Source organism: Canis lupus, chromosome 20, assembly GCF_003254725.2.
Source record: "Canis lupus dingo isolate Sandy chromosome 20, ASM325472v2, whole genome shotgun sequence".
In the NCBI taxonomy this organism is placed as follows: domain Eukaryota; kingdom Metazoa; phylum Chordata; class Mammalia; order Carnivora; family Canidae; genus Canis; species Canis lupus.
The window spans coordinates 15432501-15457587 of NC_064262.1; the positions used below are offsets into that span (position 1 = coordinate 15432501).

At 38.8% G+C, this 25087-nt stretch overlaps 1 protein-coding gene across 6 annotated transcripts in view; it reads right to left on the reverse strand.

Moving 5' to 3' along the window:
* The window catches only part of CNTN4 (contactin 4), a 922691-nt gene extending 897872 nt beyond the window's left edge, over positions 1-24819 (reverse strand). For 5 of the 6 annotated variants that reach the window (XM_025451427.3, XM_025451465.3, XM_025451458.3 and 2 more), the window contains exon 1: positions 24009-24247. The gene's annotated coding sequence lies outside the window, so the exon portion shown is untranslated. Of the gene's footprint in view, positions 1-24008; positions 24248-24742 lie in introns of those variants that run through there. The other variant, XM_049098179.1, reaches the window with a different exon arrangement.
* Positions 24820-25087: the final 268 nt, after the last annotated feature.

Sequence of the window (25087 nt, forward strand, 5' to 3'; positions counted from 1 at the left end):
GGGTTGTAATCAGCAGGTAATGGAACAGTGAGGAAAGAAACTGGCAGAGGATTAAAAATAAACCACAAATTATCGGCAAGTAGATAAAGCCCTGACTGTATAATCATTACCAAACAGACTCTATCTTTGTCTTCCCATGTAGTAACATGTCACTTTCTTTTAAGGGTTTCAGTGAAACACACTCTGCAAAAGCTTTCAATTTGAACAAGAAAGGGAGTGTAGAAATAAACAGCTTGTAACAACATAGACTTCAACTTTTCCGTACTCTGCTTGAAAGAATGGCATTCAGAGACAGAACAAAATTCAGTGTCAAGTAATTTTCTACTCATGATCTGATGCCACTCAACTTTGAGTTTGCTTTTAGCTATACCAGTGGAGCTTACAATCTTTTAATTCAGTACATGAGTTATAGTTCCCTATAGCACCTTTTAAGCACTGGCAAGGTTCTACAATAATAATGAATGTAGCTCCATTGAGCCCAAACCTCTAGCATCTCATAGATGGAAGAACTGTTGGCTCTGAGGAGCTGAACTGAACTCAGCACATATTTCCAATATAGATTCTGATCCTTGTACAACCGGTAGAGTTGCGCAGAACTCTTGACAGGAGTATAAAAAGTTAAGAGACTCAAATTATTGGTCATGTAATTTCTTTGATATTTTAGGAATGTTCTTGTTTCTAGCAATCAATTCAAAAAAGTGAATAGAGGAAAGAGATAAGTTTCAATCATGTACTTGTTCTCAAAGGATTATTATTACAGTTAAATTAACCCGAATTTCTCACTATATTAGGATCATGCAATCCCTGTCTCACTCACTCCACTTAATTCAAATGAATTCTTAAAAAAAAATGAGAGGGATCCCTGGGTGGCTCAATGGTTTAGTGCTGCCTTCAGCCCCGGGCATGATCCTGGAGTCCCAGGATCAAGTCCCACATCAGGCTCCCTGTATGGAGCCTGCTTCTCCCTCTGCCTGTGTCTCTGTCTCTCTCTCTCTGTCTTTCATGAATAAATAAATAAAATCTTTAAGAAAAAAAAATGAAAGAGATAGAGGTGAAAGAAAGAAAGAAGAAAGAAAGAAAGAAAGAAAGAAAGAAAGAAAGAAAGAAAGAAAGAAAGAAAGAAAGAAAAAGAAAAAGAGGGAGGGAGAGAGGGAGGGAGAGAGGGAGAGGGAGGGAGGGAGGAAGAGGGAGGCCTGGGTGGCTCAGCGGTTGGGTGGCTGCCTTCGCCTCAGACAGTGATCCTGGGATCCGAGATCAAGTCCTGCATCAGGCTCCTGCGAAGAGCCTGCTTTTCCCTCTGCCTATGTCTCTGCCTCTCTGTGTGTCTCTCATGAATAAATAAATCTTGAAAGAAGAAAGAAGAAAGAAGAAAAGAAAAGAAAGAGAAAAGAAAAGAAAAGAAAGAAAAGAAAAGAAAAGAAAAGAAAAGAAAAGAAAAGAAAAGAAAAGAAAAGACGTAAAGAGAGAAAGAAAAAAAGAGCAAAAGGCATCCACTAGGTTCTGAAGGCTGATTCCCAGGAAGATACTTCTGAGACTTCTCTAATGTAACTGTTATCTCAGAACACGAAGCCACTCCCTTACCCACCCATATCAGGACTGTGGTGGATACCTGGTAAAGGGTAGCTGATCCCAGAGCAGTACTCTACCAGGTGGCCCCTAGCAAGAACACAGCTCCCAGAACTAGGAAGATCCAGTCTTTTCATGAAAAAAAGAGAGGTAATTCACTTGGAAAGATATAGAGAGAGAAACAGCATGTGCGCAGAGACCACAAAGATGAGAAAGAATGAATGGCTAAATCTCAGTAACTATGTAACAGTGGAACAGAAATCCTTAAACTGTTAATGCTCCCAATGAGGTGAATGTCAAAAGATCCCACATAACCTGCTAGTCCTAAACTTTCCTGTCCTAGTTGAGGTCCAGGTGTATGACAGTTGTGTAGCTTCCCAAAATTCCCATCCAAACATTCCATGTGGAAGACATTTCCCTCTTCTTTATGCCTATATTTCACTTTCTGATGTGCCCCCATTATTATTTAACAGAACCTAAATAAGTCTCCACTGCTTGTAACCAAAGGAGGACAAAACACATCTAAAAGTAAAAAAGGAGTTACTTGATAAGTTTTCAACCATGTTTAAAGTACACTCTCCCTTCCTCCTCTCAATCTTTTCATACACAGCACTTAGTTTTATATATCTAATTAACCTAATTATCATTCCATTCAAAACAATTATGTGCTTAAGCAGCTAACACCATCAAGTATAGTGCTATAGAAAGGAAGGTGCTCAGTAAATCTTATTAGTTAATGACTAAATAAATCCTACAGAACAAAAAAATTATTAAATCAATATTTCTTAATTATAAAACATAAATCTACTAGAAACCCAGATCTCTACTTTTTATTGCCCAGAAAGTACAAGAAAAGGTGTCAGATAAAACCAAAAGTAGAATTCACTCAGATTTACTAAGGATTTTAATATTAGCGACTGTGTGACATAATGAAATGTGCCATGTGTTGGGAATACAAAGGAAGCACAATTATCTCATACTCTAAGAGAAGATATGGACAAGAAAATATAACACATAGTAGAGACACAGTATTCATTCTCCATTCTATCTCATAAGAGCCTAAGGGCTCTAACTAGATAGAAATCAGTGAGCTCCCTAAAAAAACAAAAACAAAACCATACATATTGATGGGCAGTCCATAGAGACAGTAGATTTAACACTCAGACATTGCAATAGCTATATTTACAGCTCCATAATCAATCATAGTAAGATAACATAATAAGTCTCCACTGTCTTATTTTTAAGAAATCATAGTAAGATAACACTATAGGAAGGTCTTCTAATACAACACAGCCACAATCAATGCCAAATATACCCATCAAGAAAAAAACCCTAAACATGATAGGAATTTTAAAATTAAAACATACATACACATACATACACGCATACAAAACAAGAATCTTAAGAAGGAATCCATGACTTCAAAGAGAAAAGAATCCTCTATTTACCAAGCCATTCTTACCTAAAAATGCCCCATTTTTAACAACATTCCAAGATGACTTTAATGGCATGGTTAATGGGGATGAGAAAGTAAGTTTGAGTGCAAATTGAAACTGATATCCTTCTAATTACTATATTGTTCATATTTTTTGTATAATCTCTTCTCCTCTCCCTTACTATCTCACCTCTCCAAAATCTTTCATTGGGCTGGACATTTTACCTGACTTCTGGCACACTCTTAGGCAGAATATGTTGCCTATTGAAAGTGACTTCCCTCTAATCTTCATTCTATGTGCAAGGTTTGCCACAGGGAGATTCCTCTTGCTCTTCATGCTTTGATAGTCTAGAGTTTTATCTTTTGGCTTGTCTTTGTAGAATTGTTATAAGTACTCCTGGCTTTGACTAGTCCACAACTTAAAGTCTTTTCATCTGTTTATATATTTAAAAATTCACCAGGGCCTAATCAAGAAGAATTAATCTGGCCATGTACCTTCTTCGGTACTCCTAATTGCTATTCATTTCAGCTTTACTTGGGGACAGTCAGGATGATGTCAGGTTGCTTGGTGATCCCAAATGTAGTTTTGATGTGTTAAGTGATGCAGGACAAGAGCTGTAAATCTGAAACTCTAACACTCATCCCGTAGCCCCAAAACACAAAGTAAATTTCTAAGGAAACCTCCAATAATAAATCATCATATGTCAACAACTAATTACAGTCATTGTAGTGCTAGAAAATTACAGCATCTCAATAAATCTTGTGAGATGTCATTTCAAAAACAGGTTGTGGGTGGTGGGAAGGGACATAACACTGATGGATTTAGTATAAGACAACATATCTGAACATTCCTCTAAGCAGTGATAACATAGTAGTTGGATCAACCAAAGAAAGGTATGCTTTAGAAAAAGCACCACTTAAAACTGCCTGGATATTGGTCAGCATGGACCTCTTTAATACATAAAGATGAATAAATCTATGTGATTCTGAATGGACAAGTGCAATAATGCAAAATAAAGGGGGAAACACTCATGAAAGCAGGTATAACTATGTTACAACAGTCAACGATGACCTCGTACAAGAATGCCTAATATAAGCTGCATCACTTGGGCATGTGATCACTTGTAACGCTTTGTGAAAATCACTAATGTTGACAGATTATGAAATGAACTTTTGCTAATCACTAGAGGGCTAGTAGATCAATTCAAAAGTTATGAAGACATTGTATAGAGAATGTAAATTCTGACCATTTCTTTGGAGGGCAATCTAGAAATAACTATAAATGTCAAAAATGCAAAACGCACTACTTTTGGACTGAGAAATTCCAACTCCTCTTTCCAGAATTTATTCTACAGATATATTCACATATGTCTACAAAACTAATGTTTATAGTAACAAAAGCCTGTAAAGAACAAAATCATGATGAGCAGGGTTCTAGTATTATGCTCTTGGACAAGGGAATATATATTCCAAGTAGTCATTGGCAAGCAAGAGATGGTTATATATAGACTATGGGGACTGATATCTAAGATTCATCTTTAAGTGAAGAAAGGTATTCCATGTCATCATCTTTACAATAGATGTTCAGATTTTTCTTTTAATTAAAGAAATAACATACACATGTTCATCTAGAGTAAACACCCCTGGAAAGATAAAGAGATAATAGTAACATTTACTCTAGAGAAAGAACTATCAGAAGATGATAGAAAGAAAGTTTAGTTTTGACCAGATACCCTTTCATACTATTAAAATGCACACTCACAGACACATAACCTTTATGGAAAAATAATTTAAAAACACAAAGGGTTATAAAGGCAAACTGAAATGGAAAGTTCAGACATTATCCAGGGAAATTAAACAACATTAATAGCTGGTAAAAATCAATCAAGGTACCAGACCCTACTTCTTCATCAGCACCAGAATTTTTTATTTAATTATTTATGATTTAAATAATAGGAAAGCTAAACACATTTAAAAACTAGTAAAGTATGAAATTAAGGTTTCTATAAGACTCTCAAACTTGTGTCCACCTAAACTAACTTCATTTTCCCAGTGTTACATTTTCCTACATCATTCTGATCACAGCCTTCCCTCCAAACATCCTTTCACTTAGCTCAGTCTAAGGCTTTCTTAACCAATGACAACTTTGTCATTTATACATAATAAGTTATGAATCAACCTCTTCCTTCCCTCCTGTCTCTTTACATGCTATTTTCTTCACTTGGAACTTTCATCTCTGGTGGTTTGTAGGACTAGCATGTTTTCAACTTTCAGTCTCAAAATTCACATTCACCACGAAACCTTTAATTCACTACACTTTATAAGATTCTGCCTATATTATACTCCATCTTAGCACCTTCATCTCCTACAGAACACGTATTTCAGTTAAAAAAATATTTTTACTTTAAGTATTAACCTTTTTTTTTTCCCATTTCCCCTATCAGACTCTAAGCTCCATGAAGGCAGGGTCCATTTCTGGCATTTTTTTTCTACCTACGGGATCTAATGTAGCCCTAGCACTACTCATTATTATAGGTTCCATAGATGAATGAAGTGAAGTCTAAAAGGATAGTCCACTCACATTTTTCTAAATTATCCTATTTGACAAGACCAAAGCCACATCTAAAAACCTGTAATACCATAAATTTGTATGAAGTAATAAATTCTATTCTATGCTCCCATTGATTCTAAATGGCATTTATGAAATCACCCAATTCATGGGAAAATATCAGTGTTGAAGATAGTAGAATTAGGTGCCATCTACTGCTCTTCCTTCTGCAAAAAATATGATGTCAACACTAGGGACAAGGACATCCAAGTAAAATCCTTTGAAAAACCATGGGAGAACCTCCTTGAAACAGAGATAATCTTGGTGTAGCAGTAAGGATTTTCCAGAGGAACAGACTAATGGAGTGTGTGCATGTGTGTGTGTGTGTGTGTGTGTGTGTGTGGGAAAGAGAGAAAGAGACAGAGAGAAATATATTTAAGAAATTGGCTTATATGATTTTGGAAGCTGTCAAATACAAAATCTGTAGACTAGGCATGAGACCTATAGGCAGGAGACACAGGAAGAGTTGGTTGCATCTTGAGTTCAAAAGCAATCTTCTGGAAGAACTGTCTCTTCTTGCGGTGGGGGGGGGTCAATGTTATTCTTAAGGTCTTCAACTGAATGCATAAGGCCCACCCATATTATGGATCTGCTTTATTCAAAATCTCCCGATTTAAATGTTAATCTCACCTTAAAAAAGAAAAAAAAAGAAACCCTCACAGTATCATCCAGATGTATTTGACCAAATATGTGTACTGTGGTCCAGCAAAGTTGACACACAAGATTAGCCATTATACTTTATTAAGAAGACCCCACATTGTCACTTACATTTACTCAATTTATCTTCTCTGGCAAAATGAAAGACATACAACTGAAAACTTTTTATAAATGTCATCATAAGATATAAAGGCATGTACTTTTAAAATGAAACATCATTTTCTGAGTGACTAATAAGCATTCATTTGAATGCATACATAAATCCACTAAGTTTTATTGCCAATAGTCAAAATCATTCTTTTCCCTTTGTTTAAGTTTATGGCCAGAATAACAAAACTCTATCAAACTTTACTATTTTCTAGAAGCTTAGCAATACTTGGAAGCCTACCTTTATGAAAAATATGTTTATACAGTGAATTTTGAGCATTCAAATAAATTCAGAATAATTAATATAACATATAATTTATATACAAAAATTACCCATTTACTATAACTACAAAAATTCTGCTTACATGCAAATGCCAGTGTGTCTGAAAATCTTCCTATTTAGAAAGGGTTCTCAACATTTGAAAAACCTTCCCAAACCCCTATAATTTATAAAGATTTATCATCTCTGCACTAAAATATAATTCTGAAAGCAATGTGTACATGCTGATGTCTTTTAACCATATACTGATCATCAAACATAAAAATCTCTTCCTTAGCCAGGATTCCAATGTTTAAGAGGCAGGGACTGTTTCTTAGTTCCCATAGATTGAATGTCTGCCAAAATTCAAACATTGAAACCTTAGCCACCATGTGATGATAAATGGAAGTTGGGCCTCCGGGAGGTGTTTAGCCATGAAGGCAGAGCTTTCATGAATGAGATTAGTGCCTTTAAAGGTTAAAAAAAAAAAAAAAAAAAAAAGACCCCAGAGATTATAGTGATGGTTGTTCAAGAACCAGAAAGTGGGTTGTCACCATACACTGAATATGCCAGCAATTTAATCCTGAATTTCCTAGTCTTCAGAACTGTAAAGAATGTAAATTCTGTTGTTTATAAGGGACTCAGTCGATGGTCCTGTGTTAAAGGAGTCCAAATAGTCTACAACATTACTCAAATAAATTTCAGAAACATGTATTTCACAAAGCACGTAAAGAGTCTGAGATGTACTAATGTTAAAAAAAATTGTTTAAAAATCCAGAAATTCTTAAGCTCATTCTCCTAAGAAAAATTTTTAAAGGTAATCTATTTATATCTCAAAGAATTAGTGTTCTGCAGAACATGCTCTAGTTCCCAAACCTGGCTGAACATCAGAATCACATGGGGAGTGTATTCAAAATATAGCTTCCTAACTCTCATCCCCAGAGTCTCTGATTCAATACCTCTAGAGTGGGGCTGCAAATCTTTATTTTCTTCCAAAGTGCTAAGGTTTTTCTCAGGATCATATTTTGTAGCACTTAGCCCAGAAAGTTTATATGCAGTCCCATAAATATGGCCCCCTCTTCTACTTCCAAGTTAAGGACAGGGAATGTTTTTTATATTGAACAGTAGGCCTTCTGCAATGCCTTCCTTCTAAAAGAAAGTCAGTAAGAGTTTAGTGGTGAATGACTATATGTGAACAATGCCAGACTGTTCAACTCAGGTTAAACTCAGACACATTTATGTTCAGGCTACTATAAGGGCACCCTGGAGGAAGATGAAATCTAAGGGCACAAATACAAAGACTTCCAGATCCACAGTTAACAAGTTTGCAGGCTCTGCCCAAAATGCTAATAAGCTTTAGCTCATTACTATAACAGAGCCTCTAGAAACACATTTGCAGAAAAGATATTAAGTATCAGCTAGACCAAGGTGAGAACTTTCAGCTACTGATCTTATGAAACATCAGAAGGTACTGGCTTATGTGAACTATTCAGAGAAGACACAGGCTTATGAAGCAGCAAGGTGGGGCTGTGGCTGCATGAGATGTTAGAATTCCTTTTGAATAATGCCACTGAAATCTAAATCAAATCTAAAAAGAGGAAGGCAGAGATATTTACATGCCAAATTTCCAGCCATCTTTCCCCTATTCTGCAGAACCCTGGGATAAGAGTCCTTACTATAAACTGAGGAATATGTCATAGGCTATTCAAGGAGATGACTTTTCTTATTCCTGGAGAGGCCCAAAACTATTAAGTGACGCACCTTAGAAAGGTAACCCATGTGTCTGTACTGCACAAGTTCCCATAAAGGGATAACATTATAAGGTGGGTGGCAAATAAGAAGCATCTCTAAACATGTGCACATAACTGGGAGAACCTCTTTACATTTTTTTGGTAGCAAGCAAGAATAACCAACACTGAAACCTAAGAAAGAAAAAAGGGACTCTATAAAAAAGAATCTGTACAGATCATGGGACAGATGTGAGAAAGAGGGAACCTAGCAGTTCCAATAATCCCCAGTAGCAGATACCACTGGACAGTCTAGCCAGAACAATAACAAACTAAAAATAAATAAATAAACCTTCCTATATCTTCATCCTGCATGATTGAGCTCAAGATTCCACATAAGAAGAGAGTCTAATAATCCAAAAGTCCAGAGGTGCAGGTTACATGTTGCACATTGGTATACTGAGGCAGAAGGAGGGGCCTGGCTGAGAAAGTCACCAGAAAAACTTCCTCACCCACTTCCTAGTTGGGAGTGGGCAGATTTATCAACCGAAAAAACCTTGAATAGTGGAAGCAATTTTGCTGTTGAGAAAGTGAACTGACTCCTTCCTGTGAATTAAAAGAAAAAAAATGTCCACTACACTCTCAATAGTTATTATTTAAAATGTTGTTAAACAGCATTAATTTAAAAAAAAACAGCATTAATTTCTCTTCAACAACATCTTAGGACAGCATATGCTATTAGCAAAGGAAGGTACTTCAGTCACAGGAGAGAGATGAAATGAAGCTAGAAAATATGGTAGATAGGTGGGCACTGGACACCTTGCCATGTAAACCTCTGACATTTCAAATAAAATATACTTAAACTAAAAAAAAGGAATGTCTTATACTTAATTGAATTGTCCATTTGGTAACCTATAGCCATGAGACAATTATTTTCATACAGCAATATAAAAATCACCTTAATTACTTTGTGAGATGCATTTTTTTCATCATATGCATAAGAACCTTTGTTGTTTGCTCATTTTCTGAGTTTTTTAATTTAAGCCCCAAATCACTTATTAATCCCTATGCATACTGAATTTAAATATGAAATGCATTAAACAAGTATAAATATTTCATACAAATAAAATGAAAATGCGGTGTTCTACCCAGTTTACTGTTATCCTACATAATTAACATGAACCAGAATAGAAAATAAGAACTAATCATAGGTCAAGGATACATCTAAAAGCATAGTACAAGTTATGGATACCATTCTGCATCCCACCCCAAACACATCATTCAGATCTCACATTGAATTCAGATAGATCTTTAAAATTTGACAATCTGATACCATCCTGGCCCTTTAAAATCTTACAATGGCTTTCTATGGTCTAAAGGATATGGCCCAATTTTCTCTTAATCCCCAAGTTGCCTCACATGCTACAGATGCTACTTCATACAATTCTGTGATAAACAAATCACAATCATAAGTAATGTACTTGTTCTCTGCCAGATCCTAGGGCATCATTCTTATTCTAGTCTATGAAATTGTATAATGAAAAGACTCTGCTGCCACATGCCCACATCCCACTGATACCCAGCTCTTTGTCATTCTCTGAATATACTATTTTCTCTCATGAGCCATAACACTGTGCACACTATATCCTCTTTAAGTGCTCTTTCCAAACTCAGTATGCAAATACTGTCCATCTTTCCACTTCATCTCAATTATCAATTCTTCCCCATAATCTCCATGCAACTGGAGATGGAGACACCATAATATCCCATTTTACATTGTAATTTGAATTTTCATACTAAATAAAAGCTTCTTAAAAGCTTATATAACATGTCTTTTAACACACACACACACACACACACACACACACAAAGAAGTTTATCCTTAAAACTGGATATGCAGAAATTCACCAAAGGCTGATCAATTACACTGATAGGTAAAATGGTAGATATTGTACTTGAAGTTCCTAATCCCAGCACAGGCAAGAATGGCTTGAAATACTCCATCACTAAGGACTTCAAAAATAACATGATCAGAACATATTCCCAAGAAATGCAAGAGCTTCCCTACAATGATTTCTAAAGCACTGTCTATCCCATTCACATTGACCATATTCTACCAGAATTTCTAAAAATGTGTTTGTTGTGTGTGTGTGTGTCATATCCACCATATTAGATTCTGACTCTCGTTTGGGCAAACATTATTGTACCTATCATTAATCCTATAGTATCAGGTCCTTAATATATAATTAAGCATGTTGAGTATATACTTGACACTTGGGCCTAGTAGCAGATAACCAGTTGGTTCAGTTAGTTAAGAATATAAGTCAATGCCTATCAATCTTTAATGTGAATACAAATGAAGATCCTGATACAGTAGGTCAGAATGGCAGCCTAAGTTTTGTATTTCTCACAAATTCCCAGGAAATGCCAATGGTATCAAGGTCTTGGGCAAACTTCCTTCTCTGAATGATATTCTGTCCTGAATTATAGACTGTATATTTATACTGTATACATAGGCCCTGCTAGAATGGATGTTCCTTCCTAGTCAATGAGAAATAGAGTACATGACATCAAGGATCAATAGCAAACTCAAATAATTGATAGACAATTCACTGTATTATTTTCTGATATAAAGAAAACAGTTCTTGGGGCAGCCCAGGTGGCTTAGAGGTTTAGCACCGCCTTCAGCCCAAGGCGTGATCCTGGAGACCAGGGATGGAGTCCCACATCGGGCTCCCTGCATGGATCCTGCTTCTCCCTCTGCCTGTGTCTCTGCCTCTCTCTCTCTCTCTCTGTGTCTCTCATGAATAAATAAATAAAATCTTTGGGATCCCTGGGTTGCTCAGCAGTTTAGCGCCTGCCTTCGGCCCAGGGCATAATCCTGGAGTCCCGGGATCAAATCCCACATCAGGCTCCCTACATGGAGCCTGTTTCTCCCTCTGCCTGTGTCTCTGCCTCTCTCTCATGAATAAATAAAATCTTAAAAAAAAGAAAAAGAAAAGAAAAGAAAACAGTTCCTTACACTCTCTTAACTTACTGAGCCAGGTAATTCTAGTAATTGAAGATGGTGTAATCTATCAATGAAAATATGTTTCTGTAGTTCTTTCTAAGATCTAAAAGCCTAAAAAGGCAGAAATGGCAAGATTTCTACCATCCTTTCCATTCAAAGTGTATCCTTTAGGACTTTCACAAATACTTGGTCCGGTACTCTGAAGAATCACTTAAAAATTGTAGTACATAGTGCATTCTGGGAATAACTTAATGACAGATAATACTAGGACAGTAATGATCAGAAGCCTGCAGTCAGTATAATTTCCATAACAGAGCCACAACTTAGATTCTACAGGCTATAAGTAATGGATAGAAATCTGTCAAGGAATTAAGATTCTGATGTGAATTAGTTTAGTAGATAGCAGAGGGAAATGTAAATCACAATGGAATCCAGTAGATAAGTTCTTATTTGTGTGTGTTAGAAAAATAGGAACATAAAAGTAATTAAGAAATCTAAGTAATGAGGTTAAATGATTAATTATCAACAAAACAATATAAAAGTATTATTTGAGTTCCATAAACCACAGAGTAAACATAAATACAAGGAGAAAGCAGAGAAATATTCAAAACAAACTTACTAACAATGTTTCCTTCTTTAAATGTTATATTAACAGGAAGTAAAATATGAACAACTTGTTTCTTTTCAAATATGTAAAACTCCTTTATTGTAGGCATATTAATAATACACCAGCATTATGTTACATTTGCTAAGTTTTAAAATACAAAGCACCCATAAAGAAGCTGCTATTCTCTAGAAGAAACAGAAATTCATTTCTCAGTAATGTCACTATTATAAATAAAGAGATGTATAAATCTTTTGAAAAATTTCAATCATATCTGACTGAAAGCAACTTGAAACATTTTTTATATTTCTACTCTGTCACATGTCAGCATTTCCTTTTGCAACATAGCAAGATAGGCTATAGCTGAAGTAAAAAGAATACAGATGAGAGCCTATTCGGTAATTCATTCTTTTTTAATTTTTTTTTTTTTTTTAATGATAGGCACGCAGAGAGAGAGAGAGACAGAGACACAGGCAGAGGGAGAAGCAGGCTCCATGCACCGGGAGCCCGACGTGGGACTCGATCCCGGGTCTCCAGGATCGCGCCCTGGGCCAAAGGCAGGCGCCAAACCGCTGCACCACCCAGGGATCCCTCATTCTTTTTTAATAAACAAGACTCTTAACCATAGCCAAAACCATTTCTCCAAAATGAAATTTCAAATAGTGCTAATCACATTTCAGTTCTGATATGGTGGTTCTCTATAATAGTCAACCATAAAACAACACACTATGGAAATGTTGCCTTCTTTTGTTTCTACACAGCCAAGAGAGATCATAATATCTACCCATGGATAAACACACATAAATATAAATCATTTTATTGACTATTTTAAAAGAATGACATTTCAAGTTCGTAAATTATAACTTTCACGTTTCATCAACATAGGTATCATACTGAATAAATGTGTGAAAAGAATAGGATCATGGGGCGCCTGGGTGGCTCAATGGTTGAACATCTGCCTTCAGCTCAGGTAGTGATCCTGGGGTCCTGGGAGTCCCGTGTCGGGCTCCCCACGGGGGAGGCTGCTTCCCCCTCTGCCTATGTCACTGCCTCTCTCTCCTTGTCTCTCATGAATAAAAAAATAAAATCTTAAAAAAATAGGATCATAATAATAAGCCTGGCATTTTAAGGGATGGTCTAATTATGTGCCTGGCACTAGGCTATGTGTATATATGATTAATTCATTTTAGTCTTCACAACCCTGCAAAATTTTCTCCATTATACAGGTAGGGAAAACAAAGCTGAGAGAGGTTATATAACTTACACTAATATTACTAGTGGTGGAACCAGAATTTGAGTCATCAAATCATTCTGAATCACCAAGTATGCCTGCAGGCTCTCTTTTAGAACATATAAAATAGTGTTTTCCATCTGCAGAGATGGAACCCTAACCTAAAACATAGAATTCGTCATTTTGGGATGTGCATTATATTATGTTCCTTTTCTTAAGAGTTAAATCTTAATGGGGCAACTGGCTGGCTCAGTCAGTGGAGCATGCAACTCTTGATTTCGGGGTTTTAATTTCAAGCCGACAGTAGGTGTAGGGATCACTTAAAAGTAAAATCTTGAAGAAAAAGAGTTAACTTTAGAATACTGATTTAAGGAGTTACATTATAGGAAAACTACTAAAATTTGTCAAAATTTATTAATTAAGAAGAACAGACGACTGCTGCTCTAAATAACAGTAACATTTTAAAAACTACTTATTAAAGCACAGAATATAAACTACAATATGCTGATAAACTGCTATTAATAAAGGTGAGTAGAGTTATTGGAACTATGAATTCATGATAACTCTATGTTACATAGTGCATATACAGACGTTACCACCACCTTGAAAATATCCAAAACTGTCACAGTGGCTCAAATTCTGACCATTAGGTTCAAAAAAAGAAAATGGAAAGGAAACACTAGGAATTTTAAAGCAAGAACCTACTAACTGGTGAATGAAACCTGGAAATGTGCTAAAGAAAATAGAATGTCTTCATACAGTAAAGACAATGTGCTCAGAGTACAGACGAAATTTACTGTACTGCAAGTAAGACAGTCAACATTCCACAACTGTAACACAGGAATCTTCACAAATGTGATTTTGCTGAAAGGCGTATCACCAACACATGTGACAACGTTATCAAAGCAGGTAATTTTCTATTACACTTACCTCCCAGTTCCTCAGTCAAGAATGTAGGAAAAGGTGAAACTAAGAACAGAGAAGATGTGAAATACCCATACTATTCTCTCACCAAAAAAAAAAAAAAAAGTCTGTTGGGGTAGAGAGGGCCTGGGAGGTGGGGCGGGGGTGGGGGAGGGAAGGAGAAAAACTTCAGAGCCTCTTTAAGAATCTACTCAAACTGTTAAATATATACTTTGAATGGTTTGTATATAACTTTATTCTAGTTCACAAACAGTAAGAAACAGCAAATAGAAATGGCTAGTTCACTAAAGCAAGGAATCAAATATGATCACTAAAAGGCATTAGAAAGCAGACAAAGGTCATTCAAGGTAGGTACCCACATCACAGCTGCACTTGATGAGATCCTGTTACACAGTCCAGTGTTATCATTAAGTATTTCAACAAACATATAAAGCATCCATGTGTACTATGTTCTGTGTAAATTGCAAAGATCATAGTATAAGGCTAATTTTTTAGAGCTTAGAATGTGCTATGAACACTGTACTCATCTTAAATAATTACCAATTAACGTTCATAGCATCTCTATAAGGGAGGCATATTCAACTTCACAGATTTTAAAAACTGCCTTGGGAAGGGTTTAAGAACATGTTCAAGATCATACAGCTGGTAAGTGCAGAACAAATCTAGGTCTGTCTGAATCAAAGGCCTAGGCTCTTGTCTAAACTTTTAGCCTATATTCATCATGGTGCTCCTGTGCTATCAGGAAGTAAATCATATTCCGCCTCCTGTTTAAGGGATAAAGTAATATTTTTACAGATTCCCATTTAATAATATTGTTAAAGACAAACTTCTATTTATAATTACTTAGTTCTGAGAATTCTAGATAACCATATTTGTATTATAATTTTTACTATGCATTCAAAATGTGACCTGGGTGCCTAGGTGGCTCAGTCAGTTAAGAGGCCAACTCTTGATTTCGGCTCAGGTCATGCATGATCTTGGGGATGCGAGATGGAGCCCCACTTTGGGCTCTGCACTCAGGAGGACATCTGCTTGAGATTCTCTTTTCCTTTCCCTCTACCCCTATCCCCATACTCTCTGTTTCTTACTCTCTCTCTCAAATACATAAATCTTTTAAAAAATAAAAAATAAATGTGACCTAGGTAAACATTTTCTTTTTAAGGCTGTCATTCACCTAATTAAATGCAGTAAAAGTAGTCCTTGGACTTGTAATTAATTTGCTAATCTGTGAGAAGTCTAGAATCAATAGCTAGCTAACAGCTAATCAAATGAGTCACTAAAGGCAAAAAATATTCATATTTATATTTCATAATTGAAGAGCAATCATAATACAGATTATAATACAAATTTGTACAACTCAAAATGATGGCAGTGTGCCTAGAATCAAGCCTCATAAAACATATTTGAGGATTTGAGTCACATCATTATTTTTTTCATTTTTCTTCTCCTCCAAACTGGACCTATCTCAGCATAAGCACACTCGTAACACCTGTCCTCACTGGAAATTTCCATGACAAACTTAAAAGGCATAGGCAACATAAATTATCAAGGTTTCTATTAGGACAGTTGTACAAGGTACAAATTTTTACAGCCAAAAGTTCAGCTCAAAGGTGGACAGTATATTTTACTATGGTATAAACAAAAAAGACTTCTGTATGCATTTTTTTTTAAACCTCAAGATCATTATGGAATTAGTAGTACTTCTGCTATCCTAACCCACATTTTCTCATGAACCAAACTTTCTTCCCAGAAATGCACCACTTTTATTTAATTAATAGTGATAAATGCATATTTTAAGTGTTATAAGCTGAAATTGACCCTGTCCAAACATGGAAAATATTTTCTCTTTCCAAACCATGAAAACTGCTGACTCTGGCTTTAAATAAGCCAGAAAAAATAAAAACTTATCTAAAAAGGAACTGATCTCACAGCCAATTCCTGCTCTTCTAAGTTTCAAACCCCAAAAATCTTTCTCAAATATTTCCTAATTACTCTCACTGACTTGTTTACTCTACTTATCACCAACTCCTGGTAATATCATTAATGCTCTATGAACATGTATTTCCTCAGTTTAATTGTATCTTTGCTGTCTACCATGTTTTAGGCAAGAGATATCCAAATATGAATATCATTAATCAATTAAAATCTGTTTATTGGAAGCTTACTAGAATTTAGGCACTGAACTAATAAGTATTTTGCAAGCAGTACTCCAAATAATCTTCATAAAACTCCTATGCCTTTAGGTACTATCCAATTTTTAAGATTTATCCATCATAAATTAAGATTTATCAATCCATAATAATCCATAAATTAAGTGATTTAGTTTATTATATCTTTTAATTATCTGAACAACCCTACAAAATGCATATCATCCCACTATACAGCTAATGAAACTGAAACCTAGAAAAGGTAGGTAGCTTGCTGTGACACAATTACACAGATAGTGCAAAATGGATCTAGGACTGGTGAGCAATCTGTCTGACTCCAAATTTCAAGCCCTTATCTGCTGTCTCAAGGAACTTTCATGGTACTATGTGACATACAAAATAACATTACAATGTAGTAGGTAAGGGCAATGAATGTCCCAATCTACCCAGGACTTTATGGTTTTAACAATCAATGTCCAACATCCTAGGAAACCCTCAGTCCTGGGAAAACTAGAAGGGTTGATCACCTTCATGACAGATGTTCTATCAGTGGCATGGGAAAAAAAGAAAATAGGGAGTCCCTACAGAAAAGGCAACCACTATGCCTTAGTAATACTGAAAGAGGCTTAACAGAGTGGCAATTGAGTTGAACATTACACAAACTATAATAAACATGGTGGAGAAAGATGGCAAGAGTAGACCAAACAAAAAGGCAACGTAAACAAAGGTATGCAAAAAAATCACTTGCCAGTTTCCAGGGTGGGCACCTACACCACAGATCTGGAAAGGGGAACACAACTGGGAAGTGCAAATGGAAAGGAAAACATCATCGAGGAGCGACAAAATAAAAGGAAGTTAAGCATGAGGATGTGGTTTTCACTTCCACTTCTCTTCACATCTCTAGAGAGATAGGCTTTCAAGAAATGAGAGCTTCATGTTATGATTTAGTGATGAAGATATGTGCCTTGGTAGGGGGATTCCTGACTGGGAGTCTGACTTGCAACAAGCAGCAAAAGATCTCACTTCTCTAGTCATTCTCACAGTGCCTCATGCCCTTTCTGGAAACAATTACTGTGGACAGTAAGAGTCAGTGCTCTTTCTTAAGTAGAAGAGCATGTTTTAATCCGTAAGTAGGATATAGAGTTTCACTCAGACCACAAGGCACTAAGAATGGGATAGTACCAGATGATGGAATATTCCTAAGCACTAGAAAGAAATGAGAGACAGAGAAATATGAAGAGGCAGATTATGGAGAATTGTTAGGGCAGTGAAAATACTCTCCATGATACTATAATGATGGATATATGTCATTAAACATGTATTTGTCCAAACCCATAGAAGTATAACACCAATGGTTGTTTATACTAAGATAAACTATGAATTTAGGGTGATTATAATGTGCCAACGTAGGTTCATCCTGGGTAAAATATGTACCATTCTGGTGAGTGGTGTTGATGATGTCTAGGAGCAGGAGTATATGAGGAATCTCTGTACTGCCCTCTAAGTTTTGATGTAAATCTGAAAGTGCTCTTAAAAGTCTTGAGAGGCACCTGAGTGATTCACTTGGTTAGGCATCCAACTCTTGGTATCCATTCAGGTCACGATCTAGGGGTAGTGAGATCAAGTCCCACTTTGGGATCTGCACTTAGGGTAGAGTACACTGGAGATTCTCTCACTCTTCCTCTGCTCTTTCCCACACCCTCACCAAAGGAAAAATAAATAAAATCTAAAAAATAAATAAATAAAGTCTTAAAACCAACACTAGAATGACATAGTAACAAAGGCCAAAATTAAAAGGAAGAAAGGGAATAGCCATTTACCAGGCAAATAACCTACACACACACACACACACACACACACACACTACATACACACATACTCCTTGCTCTATACCTAGAAAAAGGAAAATAGAGAATTGGCTGGCAATCTCACGTTCATTTAGTAGAAATCTGTAGCTTCCCACTTATTGGGAAATCTGCTAGTTATTCACCATACCTGTTTTCTGCGCACTCAGTGTGACTCCATTTCTTAGCTTCCCTTGCAGAAAGGACTGGCCAAGTAAAGGAGTTCTGCCCAATGGAATGTGGGTAGAAGCCATGATAATTACCCCCAGTAGGAGCCTATAAAATCCTCCTGTGAAACCTGTCAGTACAGTTCTCTCCTCATACCCCATACACCTTGTCTGAACAAGGAGTACTCGGGACTTAGAGATGATAAAGCCAGGAGAGGGTAAGAAACCAGATTCCTGAAGTGACCCCATGGAAGCCTTCAATCAGAATTATGCTGTGACTACTGAACTACCCCACATGAGCAAGGAGAAAGCATTTTAAGTCACTGCAAATTTAGAGTTTACCTGTTACAGCAGCCAGAGTTAGCTTTTCATTAGACCCTGTGGGACTCTGCTCACTAGGAGTCTAAAAATATAATAGTAAGCAAATGTAAACCTCTCTATCCTCCTAGTTCATTAAATCATAAAAAGGGACTTAACACACACAGACACCCATATAAATGGCATGGGTATGACAAAATTTGGAAACAAGGTAAATTTAGGGGGAAAATACAGGGTATTTCTTAAAACAAAAGGTTCAGGGAAGTTAGGAGGAAATGAAACAGGGTCTTTTGAGAAAGAGGTGACTGATAAGCATACAAGTATATCTGCCAACTACATATTGAGAACACATGTGTCATTAATTATTTGGGGAGATGCCACAAATACACACCGAACAAGAAAAAAATGACTTATAATACTGCAAAATGAATTGTCTTAGCAAAAAAGTACACTCTCACTATTAACCATCTCACTTTTCTACCAGGCTATTTGAAATAAAAACTGTAAGAGGTATTTTTGTAAAGGACAAATACACAGGAAAGGTGAGACAAGGCAGATTTTCTAATATAAGTGGGACAAGATAACAGGATGAGACCAAGAGGGATCATTTTCTTTTACAGGATGCTCGATATTGGTTGAAGTCCCTTTAGTCATGTGGTAAATACTCAAAAAAGTTTTGCAAAGCTGAAAGGACAAGAAAAGAGTTTTCTTTCTTGGGAGCTGGGGATGTTGATGAAGTACAATGCTTTTCATCAAAGAAAAATCTGAGGAGGATATTTTAGCTCTGAATTTACCAGAAAGAATATTTGCTTAGGCAAAGAAATGAACAGGAATTTCTCTTTATTTACTGCAGCACAAAAATGATAGCCAGGGATTCCCACAATAAAAGCTAAAGAGAAAGGTTATAATTGAGGGCACAGATTCTGATCATCTGTTTATCAGAAGTGAAAAACCATTGTAGTGGAGAGTCTTACTTTAAATATCTGATCCAAGTAAGTACTCAATATAAACGTATAGCATACCTAATTATCATTATATTTTAAATTAGATGTAATCTTTTTTCTTCTTTAGGAGTTTTTAATTCTCCTCCGACTTTTTTTTTTTTCCTCCGACTTTTTTACATAGAAAGAAAAAGTGGTCCAACGGCTACAGTAAGAAAAGTACTAAGGAAAGAATAAACAATATAATGAAGCTGTTAAGAAAATCAACTCTAGAGCCAGAGAACTGGTTCAAATCCCAGCTCTGCCACTTACTGGCTATGTTGAGCAAATGACTTAATTTCTCTACACCAAGTTTTCCTTATTTATACAACAGAGACAACTAAGAAGGGCAAAGTGCTTAGTAAGGTATCTCAAAAATAGTAAGGGCTATCTATATATGTTTTAACTGCTTCTATTATATTTTTCCTTATAACTGTCCTGGTTTGTCTGCCAGGAAAACCAGGGGTTGGGGGAAGGAAGGGTAAGTAACATTTACTAAACATGGAGGTAATATCACACATAGTAATCGAGTGTCAGAAATGCTCGCTGTTCACCTAATCGTTTCTTCTCCTTCCTGGACAGACAACTATACATATTCCCCAGCCTCCATTATAGTAAGATCCACCTACATACAATGGAGTTATGGCCACTGGAATGAAAGCAAAAGTGATACGCATGATTTGCAGGTCTGAACAATGAACATTCTCCAAGTTCTTTTTCCTTCCAAAGCCTTGATGCATGCAGATGAGCATGGTGACCCTGCTGAAGAAGAAAGACAGAGATCATGGAGGAATGCTTCCAGAATCATCCAGTTGGGGACTTAACACGAATGAGAATATTCCATGTTTGAAGAAGTGCACTTTTTGGATTCATCTGTTATAGCTATTAACCTGCCTTAAATTAAACAGATAAGCTCTATACCTATACTCTCATGTTTAATCCCTACTATGATTCTTTGAAACAAATGTCCCAATTTTACAGCTAAGGAAACTGAGACTCAAAAAAGTTATGGCACTATCTTGTCCAATATCATGAATGTAATAATTGGTAGGGCCACATCCAGGTTAATCTGCTGCAAGGTTTTTTTTATCTTTCCACCATCCGCACAATACTGCAACATGGAAAATGTCTTTCTTTTCCTCACTCTTCCTGGTTTCCTCACTTTTTAACTTTTTAACTGGAACTTCAGTCTCAGTTAAAATTTCATTTTTTTCCTTCTCTATACCCAATTTGGGAGATCCAGGATGACCCCTATATCACATTCATCTCTTCTGCCTCATTCTGTCCACATATGTGTTCATGACCAGGAAACAGTGTTCTTAACCCATCTGTTCCAGGAGATACAGATTTCTAGCAGTTTTCCAACTGGCTACCGTATCAAAGATGGTGAATGGCAAAGCCAGAAGTAAGAAAAGAAAGTTAAAAACTCTCCAAATCATCAGTGATTTCCAAAGTGGGGTATACACCACAAGGGCTATGCAGAGCAATTCGTTGGAATGCATAAAATATTAGAACTTCTGATTCATAAGTTTTGCTTTATTAATCCTTTACCTTTTTTCTGTACCTATTTTATAATACAAGTAGTATATCAACATAGTAGTATATATGTATAACTTATTAATAAATTTTATTGAGTATGGCCAAATTTTCTTCTGATATTATATAATAAAAAAATAAAGATCAGTAAGTCTGGGTAACAAATCTGGTCTCCCTCGCCAGACTTAAGATACTGTGTTATGGAAAAATAAAACGACAAAACTTTCCACATCTGTTTATACAGGCATCTTCCTGCTTACCGTAAGAAATAGACTAATTCAGTTAAAATATAAAAGCATATTTCACAAAAGATTAAATTTTTTAAATAAAAACCAAGATTAAAACTATATTATGTCTCTGTCTTTGAATATAACAGAGAAGAACCCAACAAATTAAACATGGCAGAAAATTCGGAACTATAAAGGGGAGTTTTCTGCTGAGAAGCTCAATTATTCAGGTTACCTTTATTTTTTAAGAAATCAATTGAAGTAACAGATGTCCTGTGTACCTTTCAGAGGAAAACTTCTAGACAAAATATTTAGTGCTTAGAGGAAAAATAATTAGGAGACCTACTTCTGAATAAGAAAAAGAACTAGAGAGGTGGAGAAAAAAGCTAACATTATTTAAAAAGTTTGCTCTCTATTCACTGTTAATGTCCCACCAATATGAAATGACTATGGAAAGAGGTGCTGAGCTGACTGAAGGAGACAAAGTCTCCCAAGTTAATGGAACTAGAAACTGTTTTTAGAAAGGCTACCAAAAAGAAAATCTGCCTCTGCTGAAATTTTCATATAGCTCTGACCTGCACGCTTAAACAATAGGTCTTTTCTCTTATGAGTCTTAGCCCCTAATTTAAAAAAGATCAGTTTTTCCATCCTCACCTCTAACCTGACAGGGTCCACAATGAAAAATAATGAAGTTTATCACCGTGATCCCTTCATATCAATCCAGAGCAGCTGAAGTTGGTTTAAACAAACAAACAAACAAACAAAAATCAATAGTATTTTATAATGTGGCAAAAATAATATTCCCATGGAACTTGTTTCTGGTTCTTAGCAAACACTCCCACCACCCATTGTGGAGATTCACATAAGTCTTGAATGAATCAAGATGATGATAGAAAAATAAAGTTATGAGTGAAATGCACATTTTCTCATGAATGCCACAAAAATCACCTCGAGGTGTCAGTCTCTATGACACAATGCTCTTTTTCACCCACTTGGATAAAGACAGGGAGAACAAACTTGCCAATCGCAATAATCTAAATGCTTCTGCAGGGACCTGCCTGCTGGAAATCTACCCCACTCTCTAAAGGGCATAAACCCTGAAATACAAAAATGAAAGCACATTCCAAATTATTGCTGCAAGTGTCCAAACAAATCAATTACATGGAATTATTCTCTGAAATATCCAGCTCCCATCACAGTAAACTGCAGATGCTTCCCATGCAATTAAAAGACGGTTATTCAGACAGACATGTCCCCGCCCCTATGTTGATTTCAGTAGGAAAGCTAGAAAAAGTTCCAGGTGCTTTCCTCCCAGGAGCTCTTCCTTGCAAACCAACCTCCAACACACCCCAAGATCCACCACCCCACCTCCACGCAGACCACTCACCCAAAGTGATCAACCACACTAATCTGCCCTACACGACTACCTCCGCAAACCTTTTCGCTACCAATCTGGAGACCGCCCCGCCAGCAACCAACCTCCTTAGCTTCGCGAAGCGCTAAGCAGCCTCCTTGCTGGGAATCCGCTGTGCTGCAAAATGTTCTCATGCATCAGACTCCCTGACTGGTTCAGAAAGATTGAGCAGCCTACGTCCTCTTACCCTCACCTCCACACCTTTCATAAATAATAGAATATATAACGCGAATCACAAAGACCAAAAAAAAAAAAAAAAAAAAAGCCCGCACGCAGGTTTTGAGCCCTCCTTTCCAGCAGGAGAGTGCGGGCTGGTTCTGCGGGGTGCGTGGCGCACATCTCCGTCGATGTCTGGGATGTCTGGGTCCGAGGAGGAGACAAGGCGGTGGTCTTTGCATGCAAAAGAAACTACACCCCCCCCCCCCCCCACACACACACACACACACCACCACCAGCACCACCGAAGTTGCTGGAGGTTATTACCCCAACAAGCCCCCGGGGCAGGGAGCCTGGGTAGACCAGGTACGCGTCAGGAAAGCGGGGACCTGGACGGTGCGACTCGCCGCCGTACCCCGGGGGTTCAGCACGGAGCCCGGGGCACAGCCGGCACCGTCAAAACCAGTGTCTGTTCCCACAGGGCTCCTTCCACCACCGCCACCGGCTCCTGCTCCCTGACGTCCTAAATCCCTTCGAACAGCCGCCCAAGTTCGCCCTTCTCTACGGCGGGCTCCACAGCTGGGCAACCGGCGCCCCGCGGGCGGGGCCGGGGGCGGGGGGTCAACCTCGCCCAGACCCGGGCGCCAGGAGTGAGGGCGCACGGAGACGGGGCAGGAGCCCGAACCAGCTGCTTTTCACGATTCCTGAAGCGTTACGCGCTCTGGGCTACTTGTTCGGCGGCTGCCTTGCAGGGCAACAAACTTCTTTCCTGACTGGGAAGAAGGGTCGCCGCGGGGTGAAGGCTGCGTCGTCGGTGCCCTGCCGCCTGCAGGGTCCAGGGCGCTCAGTTACGGCTGCGCCGACCCCGCCGGGCGGCCGGGCTCGAGGCAGTACGGCCCTCAGCCCCCGTCCAGCCCCAGGCAGCGCCCCCTTTGCACTCCGCAGCCTCGGAGCACCGTGGTCCGGCCCCAAAACCCGAGAGGCAGAGCGCCCGGGGCAGCACGCGCGCGCCCAGGCTGGAGCGGACCCTGCCTGCCCGCGCCTCACTCACCTCAGCACCTGAGCGCGGCGCCCGCGACAGCCTCCGGGTGCGGCGCCGGCACGGCCGGAGGGTCCCGCTGGAGTGGCGAAAGCTTCCTACTTGCGACCAATCCCGGTGTTGAACCCGGTGCTCGGTCGGACGCCGCGCTCCCCTCCCTCCCAGCGCTCGCGGCAGCTCCAAAAACCCGGCGCGGCGGAGTTGAGGCGGCCGGTTCCTCAGCCTCGAGGAGGCGGAGGCGCGTGCAGGAGAGGAGAGACGCCGGGAGGGCGGGAGCCGGCGCGCTGCCGGGCTGAGCATGCGCAGTGCGCGGCGCGAGGAGGCGCGCGCCCGGGAGCAGCACCTGGCCGGCCCCGGCCGCGAGAGGAGGCCCCCAGCGCCTGGCGCCCCCGTGGGAAAGGGCGCCGCGCCTGGACCCGGAGCTCGCGACGACTGCCCGGCTCCCGCGCCGAGGTTTAGAGGACGTGCCGCTCAGCGACGGGGAACAGACAGCGCGGTGCCCCCGTCCTTTGAGACCCGGGTAGTGGGGCGCGAGGGGGAGCGAGGGGCGCGAGGGGCGCGACCCGCGCGGTCCCCAAACCTCCGGCCCTGCGGTAGCCCGGGAATTTGAGGAGTCTGTACGGCGCCCTCCCCAGGGAAACAGACGCTGCTGCTCTGAGGCTGAGAATTGCCGAGTACGAGGGGTGCAAGTGACGGACCACAGTGAACTTGAGAAGCCGGAAGAGGGGGCTTTTGGAAGGTCTTACCTACTTGTCCTTAGGCGAAGGACACTGGCCAGACAGGCAGTGTTACCGACCTGGAGACTCGCTCGTCCAGTGCGCTTTCAAGCTGGAGTGTGTGTGTGTGTGTGTGTGTGTGTGTGTGGAAAAGGAAACGGCCGCGATGTAATATGTACAAGGATCAATCTGGGGTGGGGGGGCGCGCACCGTAAGCTTTGTTATTCAAAAGCATGTGCTTTGGAAAGATGACGTTACCGTGATTATTCTACAGTAAGAATCTCCTGTTTTCTTGCAGAAATGGCTCTCTTCATCCCCAAGCCCAAACCTCGGGGTAACCGTAGAGATTGGCAACAGTGCCCCGGCCCCTCAGGA